The sequence below is a fragment of the Anomaloglossus baeobatrachus genome, chromosome 4, assembly GCF_048569485.1.
Source record: "Anomaloglossus baeobatrachus isolate aAnoBae1 chromosome 4, aAnoBae1.hap1, whole genome shotgun sequence".
Lineage (NCBI taxonomy): Eukaryota > Metazoa > Chordata > Amphibia > Anura > Aromobatidae > Anomaloglossus > Anomaloglossus baeobatrachus.
Genome location: NC_134356.1, coordinates 213,031,835 through 213,056,259, shown reverse-complemented (window position 1 = coordinate 213,056,259; position 24,425 = coordinate 213,031,835). Strand labels below are relative to the sequence as shown.

General features: G+C 47.7%; 1 protein-coding gene across 4 annotated transcripts in view; it reads left to right on the top strand.

The window, feature by feature from the left end:
* The window catches only part of UNC5A (unc-5 netrin receptor A), a 648,839-nt gene that overhangs the window by 318,595 nt on the left and 305,819 nt on the right, over positions 1–24,425 (top strand). The window lies entirely within an intron of this gene.

Genomic DNA, 24,425 nt, shown 5'->3' with positions numbered 1-24,425 from the left:
AAAAGAATCAGATACGATCCCTTGGTGTGCTCTCTGTATACTCTCTTTTGCATGACTTTGGTATAGTCGAGTTCCGGTGACCCATCCACACACCTCTTTACCTGACCGCTTACCCATAATGACTATGAGATTAAGCACAGACAACAGAGTTGAATTAAATGGCCACAGCAGCCTTTTATTGAACATATACATTTCAGAAAAAAACTTAGATAGGGTGGGGTCCTTGAAGCTCATAAATCTGGTGATTAACTAGTAACTTTATTAACATTACCTTCCCCCTGAACCACACTTACTCCCAGCCATAACCACCAACTCGGGAGTATCAATAGAAAGGTGGGGGGAAGAGATAAATACAAAACAAAGGACCTGACATTCCATTGCGGACGGTCCCCCAAAATCACCAGACCACCAACCCAAACCGACAAATTAAAGGATTTCATATCTCCATGAACCCCCAGTAACAATTTACACCAACTTCGAGGACCCACCCCAATCGACAACAGCCACCATGACCCTGCTACTACTCAATAGAGAGGGTGGGCGGGACTATCTCAGGGGAATGCAGGCCAAAGGGATCCTCCACCCCCAGGCTGCCTTATATAAACCCCAACGTTCCCTAGTCCTCATCGCCACCCCTTTGGGGTCACCTCCCCCATAACCAAAGTCATGCCGGCCTCCACCTATACCAGTGGTGGGGTTCCAGCTCTATACTTGATGTGGTATGATCAGACTACTTCCCTGTATGGTCAGACACGGCCATTACACAGCACATAGCAGGGGCACATTTATAAGATTATCTCAGCACAGGAAATTTTTTTTCAATACATCCAAATATGGTAATTATTACTATTCCAAGATCTATTCATTAAAATTAACCACTTTAAGGCCCCCTTCACATGTCCGTGAAAATCACGCACGTGTCAAAGGTGCGTATTGCCCTCTGTGTGCTATGTTTATGGCACACGTGTGTTCTCCATATGCTATCTGTGATAACACACGGAGAACAGGAACTTTCTGATCACCTGTCCCTGGCGTTGCTGTCCGTGGTGCTGATCTACGGTCTCCAGCCCTGCCGACTCCCCGCTGCTGCTGCTTCCGGCACTCAGTGGAGCGAATATTCATGAGCATAATGAGCGGGGGTCGGAAGCAAGTGCAGCGCTGGAGAAGGTGAGTATACAAATTCTTTTTAATTCACAGGCACGTGTGTTTTCTTCGGTGCGTGTCACACGGATCACATCCGTGCAGTCCGTGTGCAGTCCGTGTGCAGTCCGTGTGACACCCGTGATACTGGAGAAAAACTGAGATGTCTACGTGTAGAGCACACGGGCACATGTATGCTCTACACGGACACACGGTCCATGGCAAACCCTGCACATGTGCGCAGACCCATTGATTTGCCCGTGTCTCCGGCATGTGAGAAAATAGACCAAACATGTACCGGAGACACGGACGTGTGAAGGGGGCCTAAGACAGGCAGACAAGTATTCTCTGCGCATAGAATGATCATTAAAGGTTATTCAGTGAAAACAAGTTATCACACAGCCACAAAATAGGTAATAACTTGATATGTGGAGGTCCATGTGCTGGGAGCAGCACCGATAGGCCAAACGGAGCACATTTTTCCCCAACAGAATATAGGAGCAGCGATCCATTCATTATTTTTGGGGATGCTGGGCACTGCAATTCATTTTTTCTGGAAGCCACTGAGGAAATGAATGGAACAGCAATCTGGGGTCGGACTTGTCACATCATTTTATAACAAGGATAAAAGTTGCATGCATTGCTCAAGTCAAGTGTGATTTCAGTCCATTCTGCCATAGAAATATTCTTCAAATCCTGAAGGTTTTGTGAACTTCTTCTATGAACTCTGGGCTTTACTTCCATAAATTTTCTATTGGATGCAGGTCAGGTGATTGACTGGGTCATTCTACCAGATTTATTTCTTTCTCTCAAACCAATTGACAGTTTCCTTGGCTGTGTGTTTGGGATCATTGTCTTGGTGACATGTCCACCCTCTTTTCGTCTTCATCATCCTGTTATATGGCAGCAGATTTATATCAAGAATTTTTCTTTACATTTTTCCATTCATCCTTCCTTCCATTCAGTACCATATGCTGAAAAACAGCCCCACACCATGTCTTTTTGAGGTCACACTAGTGTATAGCAATGGATTCTATATTCTAACGACACTTGGCTCAAACTCTACTGTGAGCATGAACTGAGTATCATTCTACTGTGCTCCGATTTTGTGGCACGCGAGAATCAGAGTACAGGTGTGCAGAAGATTGGGAGATTAATTTCTCCATCTTCTCTATTGCCTGTCTCGGGGTATATTGGACTGCACTTGGATATCATCCGAGCGCAGTCTGATATTTCACACACACCCATAGACTTGTGTAGGTGTATATGTTCCAATTTGTTGAGGAATTGGCAGCATGCTGTTATTGTTTTCTCATGCCGAATTGGCATGCGAAAAAAAAATCACAGGGCTGCTCTGCCTCTTTGACTACATTGGTCCGACTGCAATGTGAGATTTTCTCACATTACACTCATCCAATTTAAACGCTAAAGTAAGTAAAACCTTAGAAATATATTTACTTAGAAAATTGTTGATGGGTTGAATACTAATTTCACCCACTGGATCAGCTGTTTACACAGGACAATATGCGGATGTTAACCATGATTTTTAAGCAAGTTTAAAAATTATTGTATTTGTTGAACGAGCAGCGGTCAGGTGGTTACTGGTCTATTTACATCTTCTAAATAGGGGTATTAAAGGAGACCTCTAGTAAAACGTAGCTGTTCAAAACTAAACAAAAATTGATACAGACGGATGCACAAGAGAAACCATGTGTCAGATTGATACACTTAGAAATTGATACGCTTGGTACATGGTTGCATGATTTTCTTTATTACAGGTTTCCCAAAAGAACATCTGAACATAGCCTCAAAGGCCGCATATATAAAACAGGGAATACAAAAGTCATCAGAACCATCAGAAATATACATTCAACCTTCACTTGCTCACATGTTGAATGTTCAGTGGTGTAAGACTATGAGCAGATGTGAGACTATGTGCAGATTATGTGCAGGTGAGAGACTATGTGCAGATGAGAGACTATGTGCAGATGAGAGACTATGTGCAGATGAGAGACTATGTGCAGATGAGAGATTATGTGCAGATGAGAGACTATGTGCAGATGAGAGATTATGTGCAGATGAGAGATTATGTGCAGATGAGAGACTATGTGCAGATGAGAGACTATGTGCAGATGAGAGACTATGAGCAGATGTGAGACTATGTGCAGATGTGAGACTATGTGCAGATGAGAGATTATGTGCAGGTGAGAGACTATGTGCAGATGAGAGACTATGTGCAGATGAGAGACTATGTGCAGATGAGAGACTATGTGCAGATGAGAGATTATGTGCAGATGAGAGACTATGTGCAGATGAGAGACTATGTGCAGATGAGAGACTATGTGCAGATGAGAGACTATGTGCAGATGGCATTTTTTAAAAAGTTGGATAAAAAATTGTTTTAAAGAACTGAAGTCCTTAGTTGTTGATACCTTATAATGGCTAACTGAAAAGATGGTAATAATAGCAAGCATTCAGACTACTCAGGTCTCTCCATCAGGCTCAGAGCCTGATGAAGAGACCTGAGTAGTCTTGAAAGCTTGCTATTATTACCATCTTTTCAGTTAGCCATAAAAAGGAATCAACCACTGAGGACTTCAGTTCTTTAAAACAATTTTTTATCTCTACTGGCTAACACGGTACAAAGATATATTATACCTGTATTAAAAAGTTGGAGCAGCTGTCAAGCTTTACTTGGTGAAGCCACTTTAGGAAAACCAAGGCAGTAGTTTTCCTGAAGCAGCTTCTCCATCAGTTTTGCTGTCATTGTTGCGGTAGCTACACCGGCAGTTTTGCCATCATTCTGACAGCGGCTCTGACAACATCTTTTCTTCTCTACTGTGAAGTATAGAGGGTGGGCAGCTTCAAAGCAGAAACCCCACCAACGAATAAGTATGTCACTTATTTAAAACGCTTCAAGGCTTCTGAAGCCGAAAGCATTTAAAAATTAAGTGACGAAAAACCCAACATGCTTATTTTACAGGGTACTTTAGGGTCACTATTCTGTATATGTATGCACTGATAATAAAATCAGTAAAGCAAAAATTCTACTTTAAGACAGGTCTGGTATTTTTATATGACCACTCATTTCAACCTGACAATCCTTTGGCAGAATGCAGGCTGCCGTTTACCAATGATGATGGTTTGCTCTATTATAATTTTTGGGTATCATCTTTCTTTCTTTTAACGTCCTTCAGTTTGATCTCGAGCCATTGCGACTTGATGGATGAATGCTCTGTAGGAAGATGGATCTTGTGCAAGCCTAGATAGGTTCACCAGAGTCTTCTCCGCCTATATCATGAATGTATCAAGCCATCAGACTTGTTCCTTCTTTTCTCCTGACCTTAATGTCCTTCTCCAGGATTGCTCTTTTCTTATGATGTGTCCTAAGTAGGCAAGTCATAGCTCGGTGATCCTTGCCACGAGTGACATCCATATATATCTCCATATCATAAAGTTAGGAATATATAAAGAAATTTATTTTTTCCTGATTTTGAATTAATGGTATGTTCACACGTGTTGTTTATGCCACGTTTTCCTCTTTTTTAACTGATTTTTACTGTGCAAAAATTTCAGAAAAGTGAATAAGATTTCTGACATCTGCACATGCTACTTATATTATCTTTGCAGATTTGAACCTTCAAAGTGTTTTTTTCCAAATCTGCAGGATTTCATTTCTTTCAGCAGTTTTTGTACAAAAATAATAACGCATCAAAACTGTCTGTAAAAATGCTGATGATTTTCCTGTTTTTCTTAACATTCCTCACAGATGTATGTTCTTGATTTTTGTTCAATCGATATTATGAATTCAAATGCGGGAAAGATTATAAAATGCTAATTAGATACATTGTGCAAACCCAAAAAATTAACATTATAGATACGTATTGAGATAGGAGCTTTTTTGTTGCACATTATGCACCATTAATGACAGCAGCTTAAAGCGCACCAATCACCAGGATTGTCCTATATAACCTAAAGCCAGTGCTATACTTGCACTATCAGGCTGATTCTATACATACCTTTAGTTGTCAGCTCGGATGTATAGGGTTTGAAACATAAGCAAGAAAAGTTCATAAAATGAGCAGATTTTTGAGTTGCAGCAGCTGCCAATCAGCTGATAGCTGGGGTGGGTATTCATAGTGATTCTCACCCCCTGCTTGTCTGTCCTCCCCTTATCTATTAAATGTTGCTTCCTAGTATCAGCTATGTTGGCTGAAGCCCTGCCCCTTCTGGTCACATGGGTATGACATCAGAAAAGGTCCTTCTAGTCACCTAGTAAAACGATTCTATAATATAATTAGTATAAATAACAGATAGAGGGATGACTGACAGCAAGTGGGGTGGGATTCACTATGAAAACCCACCCCAGCTATTATCAGCTCCGTAGCTGCTGCCACTCAAAAAGCTGCTCATTTTACAAACTTTACTTGCCAGTGTTTCAAAACCTATATATCCAAGCTGACAACTATAGGTATGTAGAGAATCAGCCTGATAGTCCCAGTACAGTCCCTGACTGAAGTTCTGTCGCTTATCCATGTTATGTAAATAAAAGCTTATAACCTGACTTTAAATTCATCCATTGGTTACATAAATTACTCTTTTGAAAGCTGAAACCCTCCCAAATTTGGTTTAGGTTATGAAAATAAAGTTGCTGCAAAGCTGAAATATTGATCATTTAATGAACACAGAAAGGTCAGATTTTGGACAAAAGTTTTGCACCCACAGCAAGTAATGTGAAATTCAAACAAATAATTAACATCTAATACAAAGATATGTTGCATAACATTGGTGAATGAAGTTGAGGTTCTATTAGAGCCATATTTAATATTTTGTGTGACTTCCATGAGCTTGAAGGACTGCATCCATGCGGTTCAACAATGATTCATAAAATGTATTGGTGAAGTCATCAGGAATAACAAAGAATGCAGTCTTACATGCCTCCCAGAGTTCATCTAGATTCTTTGGTTTTGTCTTCCAAGCTTCCTCTTTCATCCTACCCCAAACATGCTCAATGATGTTCATGTCTGGTGACTGGGCTGGCGAGTCCTTGAGCACCTTGATCTTCTTTGCCAGGAGGAACTTTGTTGTAGAGTTGGATGTATGAGATGGAGCACCATCCTGCTGCAGAATTTGACCCATTTTATGATTGGGAATATAAGAGGTAGCTAATACTTCTTGATATTTTAGGCTATTGATATTGCCTTCCACCTTGCAAATGTTTCTCACACCCCCATACTGAATGTAACCCCACACCATGATCTTTCCACCACCAAACTTAACTGTTTTCTGGATCCATACATGCTCCAGTAGGTCTCCTGCAGTATTTGCGGCAGCTGTGGTGTAATTCAACTGAAGATTCATCAGAGAAATCCACATTGTGCCACTTTTCCAGATTCCATCCGTTTAGCAGGCTGTGGGACTATTGTTTAGTGCTGACTTCTGGACACTGATTTGACCATAGAGGCCATTTCGAGACAGAATCCTACAAACTGTTCTTGTTGACACAGGGACTTGAGGTGACCAGGCCTTTTGGAGCTCTGTTGCAGTGGAAGAGGGTCTGGCTTTGTTTTTTCTAACCAACAAATGTTCCTCCTGAGCAATTGTCTTGCAGGGTCTGCCGGACCTGGGCTTGTCAAGAACATCTCCAGTCTCTTTAAATCTTTTTTTAATTCTTTGTACTTGACGCTGAGACACATTAAAGGTGCCAGCCACCTCTGCAGTGGATATGGTCTTCAACCTCTTGATAATCAAGGCTTTGGTCGCAGGGTGGATTTTTGGCATGTTGTCAGAGGTCAAGTTGCAGTTCAAGTGAAGGTCTAGGCTGCTGGGGTTCTATTTATATACACCCGCTAATTAACCGATCATTTAGTGAGCACAGGTGAGGATGTAAACTAGGATTGGGTGCATTATATGACAAGGCAACTAAACATTTGTCTTGTCAAAATCTGACCTTTCTATGTTCATTAAATGATCAATATTTCAGCTTTACAGCAACTTTATTTTCATAACCTAAACCAAATTTGGGAGGGTTTCAGCTTTCAAAAGAGTAATTTATGAAACCAATGGATGAATTTAAAGTCAAATTATAAGCTTTTATTTACATAACATGGATAAGTGACAGAACTTCAGTCAGGAACTGTATAGCACTGGCTTTAGGTTATATAGGAAAATCCTGGTGATTGGTGCTCTTTAAACCACAGTCCATTTGGTTGAGGATCTAAAGTGCATAATATAGATGGAAACAAGCGATGTTCTGCAGGGAAAATCAGGTAGAACCACCATCCTTTCTTTTTCATGCTTAGTTGGGTCCCCTAGGTCACTGTGCCTCCATGGATCATGAAGGAGTGTGCCAAAAGCCTGCAGATCAGGAATTGATGGCATACCTCAGCAATAAACCACCAGTTCTTACACTGGAAACAACCCTATAAGTAATGCTGTATGAAGACACAATCGGTTTTATACATAGAAAACTAAAACCATCTCACTTATACCTGGGAAATAGATGCTTTAATGACACAAGATCATCTATTTGAAAAAAAAGAAAGCATTGAAAAGTGACAAGCAGTGACGACTGGAAGATTATAGCCCAGAAATGAAAGAATAAATCATGTTAGACATCACAGAGCAAAATATGTATGTTTCAGAATGAAATGTGAGTACACTTTCCGATAAAAGAGTCTGTGCATAAGTAAAGGAGAAAGGCTGCAGATCATTATCACCTTATTGCTTTACGTGGGCATTTGATTCATACACAGGGAAAGAAAAAACTAATATTACAAATATCGGATAATGTATTCCCTTATGTCACTTATAAATATTATCAGATATCACTGTGTAACGCTACAGCTATGGTATATCAGAAAGAGAATTTACAGCAACACTCCGGGAATGTCAAAACATTGACATTCATCGTTCGTTCACCCCAATAATCACAATTTAAGTTTCTAAGGTTGTAGGAAGACATAAGTCCATCAAATTCAACTTATAACCTATCATGTTGATCCAGAGGAAGGTTAAAAACCTCTTAAAGGAAATCTGTCAGCAGGTTTTTGCTATGTAAGCTGAAACCAGCATGCTGCAAGGGCTAACCCAGAAAGTTCAGGGCTGCCTGTCTTGTCACAGTGCAATCTTTCCTTTATTTATTATGTTTGTTTAAGCAGCAGGACCCTTATCATTAGAGGACTAAAAATTCATGTGCACAGCAGTCCGACACGCCCTTTCCTCTGATTGGCCACCTCACTGTCAATGCACAATCTCTATAGAGAGCCTGGTGTGGACAGGGAAGCTCATTCAGCTCAGCTACATGCCTAAATCTAAAAATTCTGATTGTGTCAAAATAGTTGCAGCCTGTAATGTAAGTGAAACACTGTTGGAATCAGGACCACTTTGACTACATCACGCTACTCCAAGATGATGATGCAAAAATCTCCTGACAGATTCCCTTTAAGGCCTCCTTCACACATTTGTGTTTCCGGTACGTGTGACCGGAGACACAGATAAACATAGACCCATTAAAATCAATGGATTTGCGAACACGTGCATGATTTCCCATGGACCGTGTGTCTGTGTGGAGCATACATGTGTTCGTGTGCTCCTCACGTAGACATGTCTGGTTTTTTTTGGTAGCACAGATGTCACACGGCCCGCACGAATGTGATCCGTGTGACATCAGTGTGACACGTACCTGAGAAAACACGTGTCTGTGAAATAAAATGCTTTTCTATGCTCACCAGTCTCCACTGCTGATGTCTCCAGCGCTGCTATCACTTGCTCCCGACCCCTGCTCAGTATACTCATTGCAAATGCACTGTACCGAGGACCGGAAGCAGCAGCAGCGTCGGGGACATCAGCATCATGGACAGGTAAGTATAAAAATTCATGCTATCCGTGTGCTATGCGGATGTCACATGGAAAGCACACTCACAGCACACGCTGACCACAGACACGGACACCCGCATGGACACACGCACGAACACATGCACCTACACCATGGACCATGCAAAACATGTGTTTTGCATGGACATGTGAAAAAAGGCTAAAGCCTGCTTTACACGAGACGATAGAATGTGCGATGGCACGATCGATCGTATCCGCCCCCGTCGTTTTTGCGTCATGGGCAATTAGTTGCCTGTGGCGCACAAACTCGTTTAGCCCCCGTCACACATACTTACCTTCCGGACGACCTCGCTGTGGGCGCCGAACGTCCACTTCCTGGAGTGGGCGGGACGTTCGGCGTTACAGCGACGTCACACGGCAGTCGGCCAATAGAAGCGGAGGGGCGGAGATGAGCGGGATGTAAACATCCCGCCCACCTCCTTCCTTCCATTAAGCCGTCGGGTGCTGCGGGAGGCAGGTAAAGCTGCTGTTCATAATTCCCGTGGTGTCACACGGAGCAACATGTGATGCCACGGAAACGATGAACAATCGCCGCCATTTTAATTAAACAATTTTATGAAACCTAGCGACGAGTACACGATTTGTGAGCGATACTGCGTCGCTAGGAGGTGTCACACGAGACGACGTCGTGTACGATGCCGGATGTGCATCACGAAAACTGTGACCCCGACGATGCATCGCACGATCAGTCGTCTCGTGTAAAGCCCGCATAAGGCAGATGCAAATTGCCCAATCCCGACTCCACATATGGCATACAGACTAGTTCCCTTGACTAACCTTCCATCTCAGAATCAAGTGCACATAACCAGTAATATTATATTTTTACTGGAAAGGCATCCACGCCTACTTGTACTTATTTAGTGAATCAACCATTACAACATCATGTGGCAAAAAGTTTCAGAATCTCACTGCTCTTACAGTAAAGAATCTGCTTCTGTGATTATGATTAAACCTTCTTTCATCTAATTGTAGTGGATGCCCCCGTGTTCCAGTCGCAAGCCTAGGTATAAAACAATCATTAGGGAGAGCTCTGTACTGTCCCTTCATATATTTGTACAATATAATAAGATTGCCGCTAAGCCTTAATTTTCCAAACTGAATAATACCAAGTTTAATAACCTGTCTTGGTCCTGCATTCCCCCCATTCCCTTAAAGAGAACCTGTCACCAGATTTTTCCCTATTAAACTAAGGCGGGCTTTGCACACTACGACATCGCAGGCCGATGCTGCGATGCCGAGTGCGATAGTGCCCGCCCCCGTCGCAGCAGCGATATGTGGTGATAGCTGGCGTAGCGAAAGTTATCGCTACGCCAGCTTCACACACACACTCACCTGCCGTGCGACGTCCCTGTGGCCGGCGACCCGCCTCCTTGTTAAGGGGGCGGGTCGTGCGGCGTCACTGCGACGTCACACGGCAGGCGGCCAATCAGAGCGGAGGGGCGGAGATGAGCAGGATGTAAACATCCTGCCCACCTCCTTCCTTCCGCATATCCTACGGAAGCCGCAGTGAGGCCGGTAGGAGACGTTCCTCGCTCCTGCGACTTCACACACAGCGATGTGTGCTGCCGCAGGAGCGAGGAACAACATCGGACCATTGCGTCAGCGTAATTATGGATTACGCCGACGCTGTACCGATGATACGATTACGACGCTTTTGCGCTCGTTAATCGTATCATCCAGCCTTTACACACTGCGATGTCGCATGCGATGCCGGAAGTGCGTCATTTTCAATTTGACCCCACCGACATCGCACCTGCGATGTCGCAGTGTGCAAAGTGCCCCTAAGTGTCCCCTTCTGCAGCTCCTGCGCTGCTTTCTATGAAGGTGCACCTTGTGCCCTGACTCCCCTTCCAGACCCCAAAAATAACTTTATAAAACTTGGCTGTTAGCTATGCTAATTACCTTGGTTGGCCAGATGGACGGGCTCATTTTCTGCTCCTGTCCCCCCTCCTGCCGCTCTTCGCCGACCTCCTTTCTTGATTGACAGCATGACGCCTTCGTCATCCTCCTCATCGCATTTTCAAATCTCGCACCTGTGCAGTTAGGTCTGCTCGCTCAGGCACAGTTCGCTCTTCCATATCGCGTCCAGAGAAGAAAACATAGATGCCCTAGCTTGTGTCGGTGAGCTAAATGTGCAGGCATGAGATTATGGGTCGGTACGGGCATGGCGCTGGTGAGGTCGGCACTGTGCATGACCTCACCAGCGCCATGCTCGTAGAAGCCCAAAATCTTGCGCGTGCGCATTTAGCTCACTGGCCAGGTTTTATAAAGTTATTTTCGGGGTCTGGAAGGGGAGTCAGGGCCAAGGTGCACCTTCATAAAAAGCAGCGCAGGAGCTGCAGAAGGTAATTCTTTTAGTTTAATAGGGAAAAATCTGGTGACAGGTTCCCTTTAATACCCTTGGTTGCTCTTCTCTGCACCCTCTCCAGTTCAGCCATGTCCTTCTTATATACCGCAGACCAAAATTGTACACAGTATTCTATGTCCGGTCGCACTATTGACTTGTATAGGGGTGTGTCGCCCTGGGCAAGCCAGGGGACACAGGACACACACCACCACACCCTACATCCCAGGTAGGCACATCTAAGCTGAACCAAAAATCCTTGTTGCCTTCCTCCAGAGGCTGATGATTCACACCAGGGGGTGGGCCAGGCGGTTGGCTCCGCCCACCGAGGAGATCACAGTTCTGGAGGCGGGAGAAACCAGGCAGATTAGCCCAGGCAGGGCAAGAGTGAAGTCAGCTCAGGGACGAGCTTGAGTAAACAACAAGTTCAGCCCAGGCAGGGCTAAAGTAAACAGCTAGTGAAAGTAAAGGAAGAGAAGTAGTAAAGGAGGAAAGCAAGAGTGGTGACAGAGAGAGAGAAAAGCCTGAAGAGTCCAGCTAAGTGCAGGGCAGGTCAGCAAGGTCAGCAACGGCGGTGACTGTCTGGAGGGGGACCGTTTGGAAGTTCCTGGAAGGACCCCGTAGGCTGTGTGCCCGGTGGTCTGGAGCAGTGTTCCGAAGGACAGTCAGCACCAGGGCAGGGGCCTCTCGGATCCCGGCAAGGCTTGGAGTCGCCGTAAATTGCCGAATCCGTCAGTGAAGGGGACGTAGATCCCCCAACAACCAAGACCCGAGTGAAGGCAACAGCCCAACCTGTACAACAGAGACACCGCCACCGCCAGGGCACCAGTTTCTGAGGGCCAGCGCATGCGGGCAAAGAGTAGAGCTCCTCCGGCCCAGCTTGAAGCCGGGGAGCGGGTTACCGGTGGGGACCCATCGCAACCAACTAGTACACAAGGTGCAAGGAAGAGGGACATCACCGTCACCTACTGGGAGAGCAATTGCAGCCGTCCGTGGGACCGTCTTACCAGCCGTTTGGTTTACCGGACAAACTGTGTCAACGTCTCAGGCTGAGTGAGTACCACAGTGCCGCAAGGCACAGCGCTGCCCCCGCGTCCCTGCGCCCACCAGGCCCTGCACCTCCCAAACCGTCACCGGGCCCCGGGATCACCGACCCCTACCCACGGAGGGGCAACACAACACCTGGCTGCTCCGCGTCACCATCCCCGGGACCCCCGTATTGAGCAGCGGTGGTGAAATCACCACAACCGTGGGTGGCGTCACGGACTATAAACAATCCCCACACCCAACAAACCCCTTTCACTCACGGGCGAGGAGTGCTGCTCGAAAGACCCCCGGGATCCGGCCTACAGCTCGAGCCACCACTGAGCAGCGGCCGCCGGACCCGAGCAGAAGGGGTGAGCGTAGTGTGCTGACACCCTCCTCTCCGCCCGCGACAACTTGGCGTCACGAACAGGATCTTACCGCTCTGCCGTCAGGTAGAGGTGCGCCTTGTTACCGCCGGAGGTATCCGGCAGGAAAATTTCAGAAGCCGCCATCTTTGGCGCGAAAAGTTCCCGCTCGAGTGTCTTCTCGACCAGTAGAGGCGCGAAGGCCAAAACCCCGCCCCGAGAGAGGAGGGGCCGGAAAGAGCTAAGGGGGACGAAATGGCGGCTGGCCGCATGTGAGCGCGGCTGTGGAAGCAGGGACGCCAGGACCCTGTGGCCATTTATTGGTTCCTGGAAGAGGCCGCTGCTAAAGATGCTGAGTCCGACCAACAACATCGTGGTCCCCGCGCCCGGAATGGTGGTGTGGGTGGAAGTCCGGACCGCCCAGCTAAGCAGCCGTCTGCAGGTCCGCATGCAGCTCCTCCTGGAGGAGTGGGAGGCTGACATGGTGGAAGTGGTGGCTGCTATGCGGAGATGCGAGGTGGAGGAAGATTTGGAGGAACGGGTAAGAGACCCACGTCCCTGTATTCCCGAAGGATCGGCCGCTGCGGCTGAGGGGCCTGGCCTACACCCGTTCACCCTGCTGCCTCTCCCGCTACCCGCGTTAGCTGCTGCTGCCCCGCCACTAGGCCCGCTACCACCACCACCGGTAGCGGTACCCTTCCAATCCGCCCCGGCGGACCGACCTGCAGCAGAAGCTCATGACCACCCTGAACCGCTTCTATGGAAGAAGCCAAAGGCTGAGCCCGTCAGCAAAGATGCACCGGAGGCACGGCGGGGATGCAGCTGCCAAGAGGCAGAGGAGGCCATGTCACAGCGGGGTCCCTCATTACTGAAGGTGCCAGTCGTAGCCGACACGGAGGGACTCTGGCTGGGTCCGTCCCCCACACACGCTGAACCGGAGCAAACAGAAAGTACTCCCGGCTGGGAGCGGCGGCAACAGCAGCTGCGCAGGGAGATCGATGCCAGAAAGGGGTGTAGAGCGGATGTGCATGCCCGCATGTATATGGAAGAAGATCGCCTGCAGCGAGCTACCATTGGGGTCCAGAGCGGTGCACCATGTGAAGGTGGCACTAGAGCCCCACGAGTGAGAATGGACTGCTGAGCCGCAAAAGGGCAGCGGAGCACCGTTGTCCAGTCCCCGTTGGGACCACCACAGTTTGTTTGTTTAAAAGTTGACAGAATGATAAGAAAGAGATGATTACCGAAGCTACACCTGATTTACTGTGATTTGCAACCGGCAGGAGCCGGCACCGTTGTCCCCGTGGGGACCGTTTAAAAAGTTAATTTGCATGGAGGACTATCCATGGACAAGCCCGTGAACTTGCAGGGCACCCACAAACGTTAAGTGACTTGTAAATATGTTGGTTACCGTTACCGTTCTCCGCAATGCCGCCTCCGGAGAGGCAGGTTGGAGGGAGGGCCCTCAGCAGAGCAGGCTGGGGCCCAGCCACCAAAGGAACCGGTGGCTACCCTCTGGAGGGAAGGACAGATCCCGCTCGGGTACCGTGTGCTGGACTGTGGGTCAAGGGGTGCTGCCTGGGCTTTAGGGGCAGCATCAGGGCCAGGTTGCTTGGGTGGGAGAGAGCGGAAACCGTAACCGTAAACCGTTATGCAACGTTAAAGTAAATGTGCCTCCCGTTTTGGGAAGAGTTATTGAAAATGTATTTATGTGTTATTTCCCTTGTTATCCCTTTTTGCAGAAAAATAAAACCGGTGTAGGACGGCAGCCCGCGGACGGTCTGCATTTTGCTAAGGGGAAATGTGTCGCCCTGGGCAAGCCAGGGGACACAGGGCACACACCACCACACCCTACATCCCAGGTAGGCACATCTAAGCTGAACCAAAAATCCTTGTTGCCTTCCTCCAGAGGCTGATGATTCACACCAGGGGGTGGGCCAGGCGGTTGGCTCCGCCCACCGAGGAGATCACAGTTCTGGAGGCGGGAAAAACCAGGCAGATTAGCCCAGGCAGGGCAAGAGTGAAGTCAGCTCAGGGACGAGCTTGAGTAAACAACAAGTTCAGCCCAGGCAGGGCTAAAGTAAACAGCTAGTGAAAGTAAAGGAAGAGAAGTAGTAAAGGAGGAAAGGAAGAGTGGTGACAGAGAGAGAGAAAAGCCTGAAGAGTCCAGCTAAGTGCAGGGCAGGTCAGCAAGGTCAGCAACGGCGGTGACTGTCTGGAGGGGGACCGTTTGGAAGTTCCTGGAAGGACCCCGTAGGCTGTGTGCCCGGTGGTCTGGAGCAGTGTTCCGAAGGACAGTCAGCACCAGGGCAGGGGCCTCTCAGACCCCGGCAAGGCTTGGAGTCGCCGTAAATTGCCGAATCCGTCAGTGAAGGGGACGTAGATCCCCCAACAACCAAGACCCAAGTGAAGGCAACAGCCCAACCTGTACAACAGAGACACCGCCACCGCCAGGGCACCAGTTTCTGAGGGCCAGCGCATGCGGGCAAAGAGTTGAGCTCCTCCGGCCCAGCTTGAAGCCGGGGAGCGGGTTACCGGTGGGGACCCATTGCAACCAACTAGTACACAAGGTGCAAGGAAGAGGGATATCACCGTCACCTACTGGGAGAGCAATTGCAGCCGTCCGTGGGACCGTCTTACCAGCCGTTTGGTTTACCGGACAAACTGTGTCAACGTCTCAGGCTGAGTGAGTACCACAGTGCCGCAAGGCACAGCGCTGCCCCCGCGTCCCTGCGCCCACCAGGCCCTGCACCTCCCAAACCGTCACCGGGCCCCGGGATCACCGACCCCTACCCACGGAGGGGCAACACAACACCTGGCTGCTCCGCGTCACCATCCCCGGGACCCCCGTATTGAGCAGCGGTGGTGAAATCACCACAACCGTGGGTGGCGTCACGGACTATAAACAATCCCCACACCCAACAAACCCCTTTCACTCACGGGCGAGGAGTGCCGCTCGAAAGACCCCCGGGATCCGGCCTACAGCTCGAGCCACCACTGAGCAGCGGCCGCCGGACCCGAGCAGAAGGGGTGAGCGTAGTGTGCTGACACCCTCCTCCCCGCCCGCGACAGGGGCAATACTATGCTCTTTAATGATCTGTCCTAAGAATATCACATTTTGTTCTCCTACTGTCTTTCTGCAGTTGATGATTAGATATGTTGATTTTTCTAGCATCAGTAAATCTTTTATACTGTCGACGGCTGTCTATTCAGAGGCCATTGATTCCTATGATGACTGATCAGCAATGTAGATCTGGAAATGAGCAATATTTCCGTCAGAACAGGGTGTAGTATTTTGATGTATAAAGGAGGAACATAGTCACAATAGAACAGTAATTGGAGCCTTTACACTAAGAATGTGATAATTACCGGTAACTGTCACAAGAGGGCAGGGTTGTGGGACGAGTCGGATGTTTTCTGCATTGACACTTTCATAGCAACTTATTCTTCTGGACATTATGTGAGCGTGAGTCCAAATCTCCATATCCGCAATCTCAGTGATGATATCATGACCTTGACATGGGATGCGGATAGCTGCAGCAGAACGGGTTTTATATACAGTATTGGAGCAGAGATGAGGACATGCTCGGACTGTTTTACTACTATTGCATTCCATGACACTATTAATGGTATAAGGTGATCCAGACTGGATATTGCATTCCAATTGTTTCCCACTGTCAATCAGGCGTGAAATAATAACTAGACTGTCTGCTTAATGTTCATTCCCTATTCTGAGATATATATATATATATATATATATATATATATATATATCACAAAAGTGAATACAGCCCTCACATTTTTGTAACTATTTTATATCTTTTCATATGACAACACTAATGATATGACACTTTTATACAATGTAAAGCAGTCATGGTATAGATTGTATAACAGTGTAAATTTGGTGTGCCCTCTAAATAACTCAACACGAAGCCATTAATGTCTGGCAACAAATGTGAGTACACCCGTAAGTGAAAATGGCCAAATTGTGCGCAATTAGCCATTTTTTCCTCCCAAATGTCATGTGACTCAATAATGTTGCCAGGTCTCAGGTGTGAATGGGGAGCAGGTGTGGTAAATTTGGTGTTATAGCTCACACACTCTCTCATACTGGTCACTGGAAGTTCAACATGGCACCTCATGTCAAAGAAATCTCTGAGGATCTGAAAAATAGAATTTTTGCTCTACATAAAGATGGCCTAGGCTATAACATGATTGCCAACATCCTGAAACTGCGCATGAGCACAGTGGCCAAGACCATACAGCAAGTTTAACAAGACAGGTTCCACTCAGAACAGGCCTTGCCATGGTTGACCAAAGAAGTTGAGAGTACATGTTTGTTTGTTCCAGAGTTTGTCTTTTCAAAATTGACGTATTAGAGCAACAAGCATTGCTGAAAAGGTTACAGCTGTGGGGGTTAGCATGTCAGTGCTCTAACCATATGCCACATACATCATCAAATTGGTCAACATGGTTGTCGTCTAAGGCGGGCTTTACACACTACGATATCGCAGGTGCGATGTCGGTGGGGTCAAATCGAAAGTGACGCACATCCGGCGTTGCTCTCGACATCGTAGTGTATAAAGCCTTTTACATACGATTAACGAGCGCAAAAGCGTCGTTATCGTATGATCGGTGTAGGGTCCGACATTTCTATAATGTCGCTGCTGCGACGGTACGAAGTTGTTCCTTGTTCCAGCAGACAGCACACATCGCTGTGTGTGAAGCTGCTGGAGCGAGGAACATCTCCTACCTGCGTCTCGTCCAGCTATGCGGAAGGACGGAGGTGGGCGGGATGTTTACGTCCCGCTCATCTCCGCCCCTCCGCTTCTATTGGCTGCCTGCCGTGTGACGTCGCTATGATGCCGCACAACCCGCCCCCTTAGTAAGGAGGTTGCCGGCCAGAGCGACGTCGCAGGGCAGGTGAGTGCATGTGAAGCTGGCGTAGCGATAATGTTCGCTACGGCAGCAATCACAAGATATCGCACCTGCGACGGGGTGGGGACTATCGCTGCAGCGTCGGTAACACATTGTTACCGATGTCGCAGCGTGCAAAGCCCGCCTAAGAAGGAAGCCTCTTCTAAAGATCATGATCAAGAAAGCCCACAAACAGTTTTACGCAGAAAAGCAGACTAAGTACATTGATTATTGGAACCATGTCCTGTAATTTGATGAGACCAAAAAAAACTGATTTGGTTTAGATGTTCTCAAGCATATGTGGCGGCAATCAGGTGAGAAGTACAAAGACAAGTGTCTCTTGCCTACAGTCAAGCATGGTGGTGGTAATATCATGGTTTTGGGCGGCATTAGTACTGCTAGCTGTGGGGAGTTACAGTTCATTGAGATAACCATGAATGCCAAAATGTATGGTGACATGCTGGAGCAGAGCATGATCACCTTTCTTCGGAAACTGGGCTGCATGGTAATGGTACCTCAAACAAACCTCCAAAAGAACCCCTGCCTTGTGAAAGAAACTGAAGGTATATGTGCTGAAATGGCCGACACGTCTCCAGACCTAAACCCTATTGAGCATCTGGGGCATCCTCAAATGAAAAGGGGAGGAGCGCAAGGTCTCTAACATCCACCAGCTCTGTGATGTAATAATGGAGAAGTGGAAGAGGATTCCAGTTTCTCCTGTGAAGCTCTAGTGACTTCCATGCCCAAGAGAGTTAGGGAAGTGTTTGAAAGTAATGATGGCCACACAAAATATGGACACTTTGGGCAGAATTCAGCCATTTTAGGGCGTACTCATTTTTGTGGCCTGCAGTTTAGACATTAATGGCTGTGAATTCAGTTATTTAGAGGCACACCAAGTTATACAAGCTGTACACTGGCTACTTTACATTGTATCAAAGTGCATATCTTCAGCGTTGCCCCATGGAAAAATATAATAACATTTTTACAAAACTGTGAGGGGCGTACACATTTTTGTGATATAATGCATATATACAATGTGAATATATATATATATATATATATAATTGCCTTATTCTGTCTGTCTGTCTTGCTCCAAAATGACGTCATTACAGTGACAACCGTCGCATTGGCCGCTTGGCTCAGCCCGGCCACGCCCCCCGCACACATTGGCCGCTCGGCCCGACCACGCCCCCTGCACGCATTGGCTGCTCGGCTTGGCTCAGCCACACCCCCCACACGCATTGGCCACTCGGCCCAGCCATGCCCCCACACACTGCACGCCCCCCACACACTGTGCCTGCCTGGCCACGCCCCCCATACACTGTGCCCGCCTGGCCACACTCCTCCACACACACCCGGCCATGCCCCCTGCACACGCCCAGCCACGCCCTCAAACACTGTGCCCGCTCGGCCACGCCCCCGCACACTGTGCTCACTCAGGCACGCCCCCGCACACTATGCCTGCTCGGCCACGCCCCCCACACACTGTGCCCGCTCGGCCACGCCCCCACACACTTTGCACGCTCGGCCACGCCCCCGCACACTTTGCATGCACGGCCACGCCCCCGTACACATTGGGTACCTATACACCTCCCCCCAGTACTACTCCATCTATTAGACACCTCCCCCCAGGACTACTCCACCTATTAGACTCCTCCCCCCAGGACTACATCACCTATTAGACTCCTCCCCTAGGACTACTCATATTAGACTCATCTCCCCCCAGGACTACTCCTCCTACTATCCTCCTCTCCCCAGGACTCCTCCTCCTATTAGACTCCTCTCCCCCCAGGACTCCTCCTCCTATTAGACTCCTTTCTCGCCAGGACTACTCCTATTATCCTCCTCTCTCCCCAGGGCTACTCCTCCTATTATCCTCCTCTCCCACCAGGACTACTCCTCTTATTATCTTCCTCTGTCCCCAGGACTACTTCTATTATCCTCCTCTCAACCCAGGACTACTACTCCTATTATCCTCCTCTCTCCCCAGGACTACTCCTCCTATTATCCTCCTCTCTCCCCAGGACTACTCCTCCTATTATCCTCCTCTCCCCCCAGGGCTACTCCTCCTATTATCCTCCTCTCCCCCCAGGGCTACTCCTCCTATTATCCTCCTCTCCCCTAAGGACTACTCCACCTACTAGACTCCTCCCCCCAGGACTACTCCACCTATTATACTAAACCCCCAGGACTACTCCTCCTATTATCCTCCTCTCTCCCCAGGACTACGCCTCCTATTATAATCCTCTTTCCCCAGGACTACTCCTCCTATTATCCTCCTCTCCCCCCAGGACTACTCCACCTATTAGACTCCTCCCCCCAGGACTACATCACCTATTAGACTCCTCCCCTAGGACTACTCATAATAGACTCCTCTCCCCCCAGGACTACTCCTCCTATTATCCTCCTCTCCCCCAGGACTCCTCCTCCTATTAGACTCCTCTCCCCCCAGGACTCCTCCTCCTATTAGACTCCTTTCTCGCCAGGACTACTCCTATTATCCTCCTCTCTCCCCAGGGCTACTCCTCCTATTATCCTCCTCTCCCACCAGGACTACTCCTCTTATTATCCTCCTCTCAACCCAGGACTACTCCTCCTATTATCCTCCTCTCTCCCCAGGACTACTCCTCCTATTATCCTCCTCTCTCCCCAGGACTACTCCTCCTATTATCCTCCTCTCCCCCCAGGACTACTCCTCCTATTATCCTCCTCTCCCCTAAGGACTAATCCACCTACTAGACTCCTCCCCCCAGGACTACTCCACCTATTATACTAACCCCCCCCCAGGACCACTCCTCCTATTATCCTCCTCTCTCCCCAGGACTACGCCTCCTATTATAATCCTCTTTCCCCAGGACTACTCCTCCTATTATCCTCCACTCCCCCCAGGACTACTCCATCTATTAGACTCCTCCCCCCAGGACTACATCACCTATTAGACTCCTCCCCTAGGACTACTCATATTAGACTCCTCTCCCCCCAGGACTACTCCTCCTATTATCCTCCTCTCCCCCAGGACTCCTCCTCCTATTAGACTCCTCTCCCCCCAGGACTCCTCCTCCTATTAGACTCCTTTCTCGCCAGGACTACTCCTATTATCCTCCTCTCTCCCCAGGGCTACTCCTCCTATTATCCTCCTCTCCCACCAGGACTACTCCTCTTATTATCTTCCTCTCTCCCCAGGACTACTCCTCCTATTATCCTCCTCTCAACCCAGGACTACTCCTCCTATTATCCTCCTCTCTCCCCAGGACTACTCCTCCTATTATCCTCCTCTCTCCCCAGGACTACTCCTCCTATTATCCTCCTCTCTCCCCAGGACTACTCCTCCTATTATCCTCCTCTCCCCTAAGGACTACTCCACCTACTAGACTCCCCCCCCAGGACTACTCCACCTATTATACTAACCCCCCCAGGACTACTCCTCCTATTATCCTCCTTTCTCCCCAGGACTACGCCTCCTATTATAATCCTCTTTCCCCAGGACTACTCCTCCTATTATCCTCCTCTCCCCCCAGGACTACTTCACCTATTAGACTCTTCCCCCCCAGGACTACTCCACCTATTAGACTCCTCCCCCCAAGGATTACTCCTCCTATTAGACTCCTCTCCCCAGGACTTCTCCTATTAGACTCCTCCCCCTAGGACTACGCCTCCTATTAGACTCCTCTCCCCAGGACTACTCCTCCTATTATCCTCCTCTCTCCCCAGGACTACTCCTTTTATTATCCTCCTCTCCCCCCAGGACTACTCCTCCTATTATCCTCCTCTCTCCCCAGGACTACTCCTCCTATTATCCTCCTCTTTCCCCAGGACTACTACTCCTATTATTCTCCTCTCCCCCCAGGACTACTCCTCCTATTATCCTCCTCTCCCCCCAGGACTACTCTTCCTTTTATTCTCCTCTCCCCCAAGTACTACTCCACCTATTAGACTCCTCACCCCAGGACTACTCCTCCGATTATACTCCTCTCTCCCCAGGACTACACCACCTATTATACTCCTCTCCTCCCAGGACTTCTCCTCCTATTATCCTCCTATCAACCCAGGACTACTCCTCCTATTATCCTCCTCTACCCCCAGGACTACTCCTCCTATTATCCTCCTCTCTCCCCAGGACTAATCTTCCTATTATCCTCCTCTCTCCCTGGGACTACTCCTTCTATTATCCTCCTCTCCCCCCAGGACTACTCCTCCTATTATCCTCCTCTTCCCCCAGGACTACTCTTCCTTTTATCGTCCTCTCCCCCAAGGCCTACTCCTCCTATTATACTCCTCTCCCCCAGGACTACTCCTCCTATTATCCTCCTCTCTCCCCAGGACTACTCTTCCTATTATCCTCCTCTCCCTCCAGGACTACTCTTGCTATTATCCACCTCTCCCCCCGGGACTACTCTTCCTATTATCCTCCTCTCCCTCCAGGACTACTCTTGCTATTATCCTCCTCTCCCCCCGGGACTACTCCTCCTATTATACTCCTCTTCCCCCAGGACTACTCCTCCTATTATACTCCTCTCTCCCCAGGACTACTCCTCCTATTGTACTCCTCTCCCCCCAGGACTACTCCTCCAATTATACTCCTCTCTCCCCAGGACTACTCCTCCAACACACACACACTGCACAAAACATACCTCCCCCAAAACACACACACACACACACCCACACAAACCGCGCAACTCACACAACACCACACACACACAACGCTGCAGACACACAGCGCTCCACAAACAACGCAACACACAATGTAACACACAAACAACACCGCTCTCTCACACCCCCACACCCAGACAACACCCAGAACATTTACAGTGCCCTACACAAACACTTGGTAACTACACACAACAACATCTATATATATAACAAAAATCATTCATTAACTACACAATAAATTCTAGAATACCCGATGCGTTAGAATCAGGCCACCATCTAGTGTATATATATATATATATATATATATATATATATATATACATATATATATATATATATATACACATACTGTATGTATATATCTATATATCTATATATATATATATATATATACATATATATATACAGTGCCTACAAGTAGTATTCAACCCCCTGCAGATTTAGCAGGTTTGATAAGATGCAAATAAGTTAGAGCCTGCAAACTTCAAACAAGAGCAGGATTTATTAACAGATGCATAAATCTTACAAACCAACAACTTATGTTGCTCCGTTAAATTTTAATAAATTTTCAACATAAAAGTGTGGGTCAATTATTATTCAACCCCTAGGTTTAATATTTTGTGGAATAACCCTTGTTTGCAATTACAGCTAATAATCGTCTTTTATAAGATCAGGCCGGCACAGGTCTCTGGAGTTATCTTGGCCCACTCCTCCATGCAGATCTTCTCCAAGTTATCTAGCTTCTAATCTTGAGCTCCTTCCACAAGTTTTCAATTGGGTTAAGGTCAGGAGACTGACTAGGCCACTGAAACACCTTGATTTTTTCCCTCTTGAACCAGGCCTTGGTTTTCTTGGCTGTGTGCTTTGGGTCATTGTCTTGTAGGAAGATGAAATGACGACCCATCTTAAGATCCTTGATGGAGGAGCGGAGGTTCTTGGCCAAAATCTCCAGGTAGGCCGTGCTATCCATCTTCCCATGGATGCGGACCAGATGGCCAGGCCCCTTGGCTGAGAAACAGCCCCACAGCATGATGCTGCCACCACCATGCTTGACTGTAGGGATGGTATTCTTGGGGTCGTATGCAGTGCCATCCAGTCTCCAAACGTCACGTGTGTGGTTGGCACCAAAGATCTCGATCTTGGTCTCATCAGACCAGAGAACCTTGAACCAGTCTGTTTCAGAGTCCTCCAAGTGATCATGAGCAAACTGTAGACGAGCCTTGACATGACGCTTTGAAAGTAAAGGTACCTTACGGGCTCGTCTGGAACGGAGACCATTGCGGTGGAGTACGTTACTTATGGTATTGACTGAAACCAATGTCCCCACTGCCATGAGATCTTCCCGGAGCTCCTTCCTTGTTGTCCTTGGGTTAGCCTTGACTCTTCGGACATGCCTGGGCTCGGCACGGGTGGAAACTTTCAAAGGCTGTCCAGGCCGTGGAAGGCTAACAGTAGTTCCATAAGCCTTCCACTTCCGGATGATGCTCCCAACAGTGGAGACAGGTAGGCCCAACTCCTTGGAAAGGGTTTTGTACCCCTTGCCAGCCTTATGACCCTCCACGATCTTGTCTCTGATGGCCTTGGAATGCTCCTTTGTCTTTCCCATGTTGACCAAGTATGAGTGCTGTTCACAAGTTTGGGGAGGGTCTTAATTAGTCAGAAAAGGCTGGAAAAAGAGATAATTAATCCAAACATGTGAAGCTCATTGTTCTTTGTGCCTGAAATACTTCTTAATACTTTAGGGGAACCAAACAGAATTCTTGTGGTTTGAGGGGTTGAATAATAAATGACCCTCTGAATAAACTTTTCACAATTTAAAAAAAAAATAAAAAAAGAAATAACATTCTTTTTTGCTGCAGTGCATTTCACACTTCCAGGCTGATCTACAGTCCAAATGTCACAATGCCAAGTTAATTCCGAATGTGTAAACCTGCTAAATCTGCAGGGGGTTGAATACTACTTGTAGGCACTGTACATTTATATATTTATGATACACTATATATACACACTGTAGCAGTAGAAAAAAACACCAGCTCACCCACTTGGAGTTCCATAAGAATCTGACCGGTGCACGGACATCAGCAGGACCC